Genomic DNA, 11,506 nt, shown 5'->3' on the forward strand with positions numbered 1-11,506 from the left:
CAAAATAGGTCATCTACACAGGAGTTTTTTCAAGTAGGAATACATATGAACTAGTGGTTTTCCAAATTATAGCTTAATTTCAGATTTTTTTCTTTTTTTTAAAAGAAAAAATGCTTCCACTTAATGTAATATTTTTCTCCAGAATTATATTTTCGTCTTGCTTCTCTTTGGAAAATACTAAAAGTACAAGTATAAATAAAAGGTATTTACAAGATATTTAAAAGATTTTTTTTTCCACGGTACAGCAGAAGCAGCAACGAGCATTTTAAAAGGACTTTCCAACGTGTCCTGTGCTGATAAATTTTGGAACTGAACTCCCTGTTTCAGATCAGAAGGCAGCATGCCCTCCCCTTTCCAGGGAGCAGGAATTTTCACCAGAACACAAGTACTCATCCTTTTCCAGAACTGGAGTTTCCCAGCCAAAACTTCAATCTGTAGATCATATAAATAACTGGGGTTTCTGCAGTGGGCTTTAGCAACTATACCCAAGTTTGCAGACCAGAGAGATACACTGGAAATGCAGATCTGACATCTAAGTTAATGATCCAAAAGAACTGCTGTGCAGATTAGTACAGCATGTCTTGCTATTGCCCAACATCTTCCTGCAGCATAAACAATTTTAACTCAAAACCAATGGACTAACTGAGGGCCTATTATGTAAAGTCTGTCAAGCGTGAGGATCATGAAACAAAACTGCTGTCTATTACTCTGCCTGAACTGGCACAGGTAAAAGACACAGCTGTATCTGGATAAAACTATGGAAAGATTTTTTGGGGGTGAGTGCTGTGGGTTAACCCCAGTGGGCAGCTAAGTGCTTGCATGCTCCCACCCCCAGCGGGATGGGGAAAGAGAAAAGGAAGAAGTAAAACCAAAAAAAAATGTAGATCAAGAAAAAAATTGCTCAGTAACCAAGAGAGACCTGGAAGAAGAGAGAAAGATAACTGAAGTGATGAAAAGGCAATCACCAACCACCCCCCTGGCATGGAATAGTGCCCATGTTCCCAAGACAGGGAAGGCTCATCCCCCCGAGTCCCCTCCTCGCCATTACCATTGCTGAGCATGATGCCACATGGCATCCCTTCAGTCAGTCTGGGTCATTGCCCAGCTAGCTGTGCTCCCTCCCAACCTCTTGTGCACCCCAAACCTATTCCCTGGGAGGCCAAGTGAGGAACAGAGAATGCCTCAACACTGTGCAAACACTGCTCAGCAAAAGCTAAAACATTACTGTGCTATCAGCATTGCTTTGCTCACAAATTTAAAGCACCATACCAGCTACTATGAGGAAAATTAACTCCATTGTAGCCAGACACAAGTTGCCCTCACGAAGCAGGGATTTCTCCTAAGTTATGGAGTCTATGGAAGACACAAAGGTGTGGGGACACCCTAAGGTCTGGGAGACCCTTCCCAGTGCATTGTTGAGACCTTATCATTCACAGAAATAAAACAAACAAAAAAAATCAGACAACATGATCTACTCTGTTTACTTTTTTTATGGCTCCTGAGACCAGCATGAATGCCACAACCAGCTCCACCAGCATGAATGTGACAACAAAATGAAGCACATTAACTTTTACTCACAGAATTAAACCAAAACATTGTACAGTTAAGTCAGAGACAATCTACTCCAAACCATACTGCTGCCAGTGGGCAAAACTCCCATTTACTTTAGGTGTCATCAACTCTTGTGTTACTGTGCCGGTCAGTGTCCCACTGAACTGCTTCAGTAAGACTGCTGGGAGCTTTAGAGTGCTTACAGCACTAAGTTTTGATTCCTCTCGCTTCAGAAGATAATTTTGAAAACACAAATGGAGACTGCCCAGAAAAGCTATTTGTCACTATTGAAAAATGTTGCGTTCCTTATGCCAGTTATGGGTCCCAAGAGGCCAGCTTGTGCTTTCTGAACATCTGAAGCTGGCAGCGCTAAAAACTTTAGAAATCTGAGAGCGAACCCAACCCAAGGTTTTTCTGTCTGTATCTGCTTTACACATTTTAAAAAGAGAAACTGCATGACACTGTTGAATTCACAGGAAAAAAAAATAGAAGGCCTTCACAGCCATGCTTTTAATTATTTTCGATTCTGAAAGTTAAGCTTCAAGGATCCATCCCTATGGCATTACTCAGTGGTAGGATAATGTTTTTATTCTTCAGGCACAGCAGATTTCCATAAGGCAAGGAACAAATTAAGTACAGCAATCTTAGGAGCTCTGCATCTGAATTAAAAGAATGGCAGACAAATAAGCATCCTCCTATTTTCAGGAAATCTGACTTCTAAAGACTGTGCTTTCCTCAGTCCTATTAAGCAGACAAATCATTCCTTCTTCCTTGTTAACCCAAGAGGCAGACATTAGAAACTTGGTTGGAAAAGCAAAAGCGCAACAATGCAGCTACACTGTGCCTGACTTACAACTAAATACATTTCATCAGCATTCAAATAATTCATGTTTTCTCAACAGGAAACCTCGGGGCTCCATTAGCTCTCCTTCAACAAAAGCATCCTGGCTCCAAGAGCATGATGCCAAGAAAGGACTGCCATGTCACCCCTTCTGCTACATCAGAGGGACCCCTGCAGCTGCATGCCTGCCACTGGCACGATGTGGGCAGGCAGCCCTGCAGCCACCCAGCCACAGGACACTGCATTCTGGCCTTCCAAATGACACTTTCCTCGTCACCTGATATAGACACATGTGAATGTCAGGGCAGACCCAGTAAAAGAAGGAAAAACACAGGCAAAGAAGGCTGTAAGTGTCTGTAACTATGGCAGTGCTCTGCCTGCTAGCCAGTTTTACCTGTTTTCCTGACAACAGCCACCAAATACATATTTACAGAACACAGTCTCCTTTCAACATGTATCAGTCTAACCTTGACAGTGAAAAAAAAGCAGGGAAAAATTTACCTTTCTCTGTTTTCCACTGCATGTTGAAAAGTCAAATGAAAAATATGGAAATCGCCTGTACTTTCAGAGGATTCCCTGAAGAAACAGCAGAGACAAAAATGAAGAGCTTATAACTGACCAGGCTACAAGCAGACACATTTGAAAATCTCATGAGGAAGAAAGGAAAGAAGCTTCGATTTAGTCTTGGACATCCTCATGGATCTGTTTAGTCTGAAAAAGGTCATAGTGACCTTTGTGATTACCTGAACAACATTTAAATAGAATGTTCAGACAGTATCTCTCATGAAGAGAGATACTGAAGAAGATGATGATGAACATGAAGATCTCATATTCAGCACTTGCAAAATGCCAGCTCATGTTGGAGAAACTGGTCAACTCAAATGAAGAGCCTGTAATATACACAGCTAGTCATCAGACATCCCTATCATTAGGGATATATTCAGATAGATAGACAGAGATAGCCTTTTCTACAGATAGATTCTCACTCAGTCCTACAAAACAAGAAAAAAAAATTCTGTAAGAAGTCACCTTGCTAGATTTGTACCAGACCTTGGAAGTTCCAAAGACCTTTAGCTCCCAGTAAAAGCCAGCACCACTTGGAAAATAATGAATGAAATTCTAGAGCAGATTTGGATTAGATTAGGGCAAGCAGAGCAGCATAGTGATAGCTTCTTAACAGAATGTTGCCTTGAACTTGGCCCAAATTGGACCAAATGAAGTTTCTTTACTGCTTCTGAGCTCTACAGCCATTCGGTGAGCTATACATCACAGAACTCCAGAGATAAAAACAGCATGCATCTCTGGACCTGTGTGCCTCTAAAAAGACAAAACCATTTCCCAGGTAAGTGAATAGAGAGAACATTTTATCAGGTTGCTTCAGTCTGAACTGGAGACCTGTATACAACCTCCATAACTGGACACAAGAAACCCTCAACACCACTTGTAGAATTTTGCTTCTCTAGATACTCTTCATTCCAAAGTGCTCAGGCAAAAGCACTGCTAGGGGAATTCAGGCTACTCTTCTGTAGCCTCACCTATGCAGTACCACACTGATTCAGCACACCTTGACACCACAAAGGATCTCTCACTATTGAGAAGGAACTCTCACCTGACCTGGGTCTAGCGAGCAAGCGTTATTTCTGTATTTTGGAAGTGAGGTGTGAGACTTCTAAGTTCTGGCTGTGCTTTCAAAAGATGTTAAATGGCTGGGGTGAGAGAGCACAGAGTGAGACAGAACATCCCAGGAAGCTCTTCATTTTATACCACGCTTTTCCTTGGAAATGTGCTCTGAAGTAAACTGCTGATTGTAGGGCACAGACATTGTCAGAAACAAGACAAACACCCTTATCAACATTTGGCAAATACAGCCCAGATGCAATTAGCACAGATGTCTCAAAGGCCTGTTAACACCTCGAACACCACATACAAAGCAGACCCGGAAGATTTGTGCAAGGTCTGAATGAAACAAGGGGTATAAGCAGAATACACACAACAAGACTCTGGGCTAGGGCCCTGTTCTGGGCAGAGCTGGCATGAATGACCTCCCAGGGTCCTCTTTTTTGAGATTACCACTGTATGTTGCTTTTTGTTTGTGGACACTGTCAGAAAGGAATTATTAACAAAGCCCAGCCACCTCATGTCTCCAGCCAAACTCACAGCTGAAACAGCTTGGCAGCTCAGTTCTTCTTCAGACGCATGACCAACAAACAGGACTAGAGAAACGGGACCCAGACACAGCCAGAAGTTGGGCCAGCCCTGCTGACAAGTAGAAATCCATGCAAAACCGCAAGAAGTGGACACTAAAATGTTACTAATCTTTAAAGCAGAGATCTGTGGTTCACTTTCACCCAGAAAATGTACTAGGCAAGTGACAAGTACTAAGGAAGTGACATAGCAAGGAAATGAATATCAGAAGCATGGCACCAGGAACAAGACAACACCTTTCACAAGAAGAGATGGGTGCACACACCAGCTCTGTACCTACTTTAGACCCTGGGAAACAAGAGTTTTACACCCATGGACAAGGCAAAAGAAACCTGACAGACCGATGTGACATTCCACGGTATGGAATATCCCTTTGGACAGTTTGGGTTAGCTGTCCCAACTGCATCCCTTCCCAGCTTTCTGTGCCCTCACCCAGCCTCCCCACTGGTGGGACAAGCTGAAAAACACTTGACTTAGGATAAGCACTGCTTAGCAACAGCAAAAACATCACTGTTTTGTCAACATTATTCTCATCCTAAATCCAAAGCACAGCACAGTACCAGCTACTAGGAAGAAGATTAACTCTATCCCAGCCAGAACCAGATGACACCTCAGAACACCCTTCCTCCTTTCCTTGCAAGCTGAACTCAGGCCAAGCACATCTGACTAGCCTTCCCTGAAGACTGTTTCACAGCTTGCAGTAGCAACAGGTCTGGCCTTGCTCCACAGCACATCCTGTTTTGTTAACGGAAACAAAACAGGCTTCTTTGCCTTCAGCTTCAAATGATTCTTCCCTCTTCATAACCTACCAGTAACAAATCATACCTAGGAAACTTATGGTTGAGCCATGTGTGGAGTTGCTTTTTCAAGAAACACATCTGTTTATACCTAAAAATACCTACGATTTCCAGTAAATTAAGAAAAGACTTGCATTTCCCATTTTATATACAAAAAAAGATGCAAAAGCATGTTCAATATTCTGTTTGCACAGTGCCATTACTGTGTCAACACAAAAACTACCAAAACCTCACAACAGCAGGAAAAGCTAATTTTTCTGTTTCTCTGTAAAATAACAACAAGCCCTAATCTAGCTCAGCCATACAAGACCTAACTGAGTCCAAGAGGGAGTTGTTTACACTGCTGCAGTTGTTTGCTCAGCCTGGCAACGTTCCTGTCATCATTGTCCTGCTCTTCTTTGCACTGGTGTGGCCTCGCCCTGAATACTACGTGCAGTTTTGGGCAACACGATATAAAAAAATACATTAAGCTGTTAGAGAGCATTCAAAGGAGACCACAAGGATGGTGAAGGGTCTGAAGAGGAACCTCTGCGGGGAGCAGCTGAGGTCACTTGGTTTATTCAGCCTGAAGGAGACCAAGGGGAGAGGGGAGATCTCTTTGCTCTCTGTGACTTCCCCGTGAGGAAAGAGGTAGGACAGGCACTGATCTCTTCACTCTCGTGACCAGCAACAGCACTCGATGAATGTGACTGAAGCTGAGTCACGGAAGGTTTACCCTGGATATCAGAAAGTGGCTCCCCAGGGAAGCGGTCACAGCACCAAGTCTGTCTGAGTTAAGAAGCATTTGGACAACGCTCTCAGGCACATGGTGTGATAATTACTGTGGGTGTGCTGCGTGGAGCCGGGACTTGGACTCAATAATCCTGGTAACTTTCTTCCAACTCAGCATTTCCTATGATTCTACCATCGGGTAAGAGAAACGGCAACAAACAGCCTACATATTTCCTTTGTAGAGATTCACTCCAGAGGGTATTCACTCTGGAATGAGGAAAAAACAAACGAAAACCACCTCAAGACCAAAACACCAAGACTGCCCTAACATCAAGGTTTTCAAGCTTGTGCAGTGCACAGCCAATGCTTGACAAACTTAATTGCATGTTGGTAAAAAAACACTGATAGGAAATACTCCCTCCGGCATGTTTTCACGGGAAAGCAAAGCCGCTCCCCATTCGCAATAAATCTGAAGTTATTTCTCTGTAAATCGCTAAAAAGACCCACAAAAGCTGGCGAGAGATTCTTCTGCATTTATTCTTCTTCAGTGCACACTGTGCTAAAACTCCTTTCCAGTTGAAAAAGTCTGTTTTGTTAAGTGACCACTCCACGACCTTGTACAAGAGTTTTGCTTTTCAGGGAAAGGATCCAAAACCACCGAAAACAATGCTTCGCTCCGGGCTATGCTAAAGGAGTTCTCCCTCTTCTTTTCAAGCACGGACACGGCATCCCATCTCCCCCAGCTCCTCCGCGCAAACCATACCAGGCCAACACACACCCCCAGCTGCCTGGCCGGAGCAAGAACGCACTCTCCTCCTTTTCCTTCAACCACCCCACACATTCCCTGGCAGGCTTCCCAACCAGCACAGCCACCCCCGCTGCCCACACGCCAAATCCCGCACCCACGCTCCTGGTCGGGGCAGCGCGTCCCCTCTCCGGAACTGCTCCAACACGCAGGAAGCTCCCAACAGCCCCACCGAGATGGGAATGGGAAGCCAACCCCAAGAGGCCGCGGCTGCCCCCGCGCCGCACGAAGCATGGATGGAGCAGCGCGGGGGGCGCGGGCAGCTCAGCCCGCCGCACCCGGCATCCCGCACGGAGCGGCGGGAGGCCGGCTGCCCTGACCGGGGGGCGAGGGGGGCACGAAGGGTGGCCGAGGAAGCGCATCTATCTACCTGCCTGCCCAGGCGTCCCCCGCCGCCGCCGGGGCGCTCTCCGCTTGTCGCCCTTAAACTCCCCGCCCCGCGTCCCGCCCCCGCCGCCCGCGTCACCGTGCGAGTGGGAGTGAGGGAATCGAAACAGATCCACGGCGCTCCGGGAATCGAAACGAGACCGCCCCGCCCGTGGGGGATGTGTCCCCCCCGTCCCGTCCCGTCCCGTCCCGACTCGCGGCGGGGAGTGTTGCGGCGGGGAGAGGGGGGAGCGCCCGTCTCCCCGCCGGAACGTTCGGGAAATGGCTCTGGGATGGCTCCGGGCTCCCTCCGCAGCGGGGAGCGTACAGAGTGCCATTTTTTAAATGACCTAGCAGTGCCTTCAGGATACTTGGAAAAGCAGCGTTGGTGCGCGCCAGGGGCACCCCCCGTCCTGAGGCGCCGTGCTGTCCCTCCGGCTTCTGACGGCAGCTCCCGCTCCGAGGAAGCTGCGGCTCCTTGGGACTTCCACTGTGCAATGATCACCTGGGGAGCGAAGGCTTCTCCTGCTGCGATGCGACTGTTCGCTAATTTATCGTTTCCCATGGTCTTTTCACACCATAAAAAGTGGATCATTGAGCCAAAGATGAATACATCACAGGAGGTTGTTCAATAATTCACCCCTCTGTTAACCACGTTTCTAATCAAGTTTTTCTCTGGCATTGAGTATTATCACTTGCACGTCTTGCTCTGTATCCGGGCTGGCTGGGATGGAGTTAATTTCACTGCCAGCAGCCCCCACCGTGCTGTGCTTTGCTTTGGGAGCTAAAACCAACATTACATTCCTCCTTCACCAGTAGGCTGGGGATGGGCAAGATCTTGGGAGAGGACACAGCCAAGACAGCTGGCCAAAAGGATATGCCAGAACATGTGACGCCTATTCAAATAAAAAAGCTAATAGAAAGGAGTGGGAAGGTGAGGCATTCATTATTTACATTGGCCTTCCAGAGCAACCACTGCACATGCTGAAGCCCTGCTGCTTCCCAGATCATGGCTGGATGTTGCTTGCTGATGGGAGGTAGAGAACAATCTTCTGGAGTTTCTTACCATTGTTTAAGCTTCCGTTTTATTAAACTGCCTTTATGTTGACCCATGAGGGTTTTTTCCATCTTAGTTCCTTCCCTCTCCATCCTGCTGAGAAGGGGAGTGACAGCAGCTTGATGGCCTCTTCATTTCCAGACAAGGTGAACCCACCACAGTCCTTCTGATGCCCAGTATGGGGCACAAGATAACAACAGTTTTGTAAGAAGTGTTCTATAGCCGCAGTGGTTATTCAGCATCAAGCCCCTATGCAGGTCACAGAGATTGTTGACTGCACTGCTTATCTCTTTATTTAGTTGAGCTTGAGAACATGTTAATAAAAGCAATGGCTCTGTTCTTTGCCCTGGCATTTCTGTCTTTGCTCTTCTGGAAGAAGTATCTTATGGTGAGCACGAGAAAATATATATCCCTCACCATACCTGGGAATAATGCAGATGGTTTTATTATGCAGGCCTCAGAGATGCTTGTTCATGCTTACATGAACTGTTTAATACTACTTATTAACACAGTTAGCATAGTATGGGGTTTGTGGAATCCAGTGTCATCCTGATTTAGGAGAAGACATTTTTCAGATGAGGTGATACTGATATGTGCCCTTGGACAGCTGGTCCTGGGGTGGCAGGGTGTGTGGAAGGATTTGGGCAGGTTCCTGGGGCAGTTATCATCTACCCAATCCTGGAAATTCACACCTGAAAAGGCAGGTTACCCTGGCAAACTGAAATGACACAAACTGATAGAAAGCTGCCTTGCCTATCCCAGGAAAACCAGCAACTTCTAGTACTGTACTGGGTCCTGGTCTGTGCCTATGGAACCACAGTTCAGTACTCTCAGAGGAACATGATTGAGACAGGAAACCAAATAACAGCTACAATAATTCTCCCAGTACTGAGGTAAAAAGCAGTGGATGAAGAAAATAATGGATCCATATTGTCAATTAGTAAATGAGGAGGAAGAAGAAGAGGAAAGGTCAGAGCAGGAAGCTGATTCTTGACAAATGATAAAAAAATGGGCACTAATGTCTTCACAAATGGCTTGATCTGAAAGATGGGGTTTGGGCTCTTCACTAATGGTAGGAAACATGGGTTTTAGTGTCTTCACTAAGGCCTAGGTCTGAAAAACCAATCAGGTGTTGGAAGAACGCCTGTGGGGGGTCTTTTGGAGAAGCAGGTGTTAGTGTCTTTGAAATGAGTCTAACATCTCTATGAACATCAAGCCCTGCGAATTTATTACAGAGCCCAGGCAGTTTGACCCATATTGAACTTCTGTACTTTAGCATAATTGGAGAAATGGGTCTGCAACAAGTCTATTGCAGATCCCAGACAGTTTGAGCTTCTAATGGGTCTGCAGAACCCAAAAAACTTGAACCTCCAAACTTCAAGGGAAAATGACGATACAAGTTCAAGGGGGGGAAATATGTAGTAGGTGGTTCAGTACCACTGTACTTCAGCCAGTGGTAAAAGAAGAGGGCAACAAGTGGTTGGGAGTTTAGGATTAGAGGAGGCTGCACCTTCAATACCTCAAGAGAGAGCCCAGAGAATATGGCCCAGTGGACACTCTCTCTTTATTCAAATAAAATTGCAAGACTCCTCTGTTTCCTTTGTGGACCCTGGCTTTTCACAGCATGCCTTTTCTGCACACAAATTGGAGAAAGGAGGCAGAGGATTCATACAGGAAGCAGAAACTACCCAGTTCCTGCCTTCGTCAGAATTTCAGGATATGTGGGAAGATCCTAGCCACCAGACAAGTGAGCAGATTTCTGCCTGGCTGCTCCAGTGCTGGGATAACAGGGCAGCAGTCAGCAGCTGGAGAGTAGGGAAATCCAAGAGCTGGGATCCTTTGCTAGAAACTAGAGAATTGAGAGAATGGAACAGAGTCAGCAATTTACAGTCTTTGGAGATGGTTCCTCTCAAGTGTGAGAGCAGGGTACCCATTCAAGGAATCATGTTGTTGCAGAAGGTTGAAAATTATTGAAAATCGTATTATAGTTAATAGATAGATATCTAGATTAATGAAACAATACTATAGTTAGCATGAGTAGCAGTAGTTATGTTAAGGCCGCAGTAGGCCCGGTAAACTTTAAGTGAACTTTAGTGCATGGTAAAGGTTCGGAGCATGGTAGATCGAAAGAATGTATTATCTAGAGAATGTACTAAATCTTATCTATGGAATGTACCTTTTGGCTAAATAACAAATGTCATGATGTATGTAATGAATCTTCATTTATCTGTAAAAATGATTAGCGATGTACGCAAATCAAATGAAGCAATAATGTTAAGAAAAGTATATAAACCCTGTCGATTCTGTCGCGAATTTGGGGCTCTGACTTTGGACGAAAGTCCTCAGGCTCCCGGGCCCTCAATAAAGCACCGCACAAAGCAACTCCGGTTGTTTTGTGTTTTCTTCGGATCGGGCAACAATGTGAACTTGCCAGAGGAATGTGTACCTACCACAAAGGAGAGAATAAGTGGTGATGAAAGTCATCTACGCTCATCTAAACAGTTATGAGGTCTCCAAAGATCCAAAGGATGTCCTGTGCACACAGGCCATGTGGAGGAAGTGCTCCAGCTTCATACTCTAACAGTTTGGCAGTAATGTATTGCCCAGATATCAACACCTCCATTTTTGGAGTCAAGTCTTTTCCAAAACTTTGAAGGCCATCTCTGTACATCTTCATCCTTATGGGTCAGCACCTTGGCAGGTGGACATGCTGCAAGAAATTTGTCTTCTCCTGGTCTGGTCAGAGGGAAAGGGAGCCCCAGGCATGTGCTGCATGGCACAATTTGCTTTCTTCTGTGTGACCAGGAGGAGAAAAGGGATGGCCAGGCTTACTGGACCACGTAGATTCAATTCTCTGGTGCAAGTGACCCACAGAAGTAAAAATCCATGGTGTACAGTGTACTCTGGTGCCATCAGGCTGCAGGGGCACAGAATACACTTGGATCTTTTCAATGATAGAGAGGTGCCAAGAATTGTCTTTATTGGAGGCAGAGAAACTACTATGCATGTGGAAGTGTCTGGGTATGGCCTGCTTGAATATAGAAAACAAATCTTTGGTTTTCCTTTGCTTCTGCACTCAGCCTTTGTTTTTGTTTTATTAAACTGCCTTTGTCTTGACCCATGAGGGTTTTTTCCCACTTTATCCCTCCCCTCCATGCCCACTGAGGACTGAT

The 11,506-nt window shown here is 45.6% G+C and overlaps 1 protein-coding gene across 1 annotated transcript in view; it reads right to left on the bottom strand.

Annotated features, from left to right (window-relative positions):
• Positions 1 to 7,326, bottom strand: part of TRANK1 (tetratricopeptide repeat and ankyrin repeat containing 1) — a 51,309-nt gene extending 43,983 nt beyond the window's left edge. Inside the window, exon 1 of the mRNA XM_084223161.1 lies at positions 7,281 to 7,326. The gene's annotated coding sequence lies outside the window, so the exon portion shown is untranslated. The remainder of the gene's footprint in view (positions 1 to 7,280) is intronic.
• Positions 7,327 to 11,506: the final 4,180 nt, after the last annotated feature.

Source organism: Fringilla coelebs (assembly GCF_963513975.1).
Source record: "Fringilla coelebs genome assembly, chromosome: 1".
Lineage (NCBI taxonomy): Eukaryota > Metazoa > Chordata > Aves > Passeriformes > Fringillidae > Fringilla > Fringilla coelebs.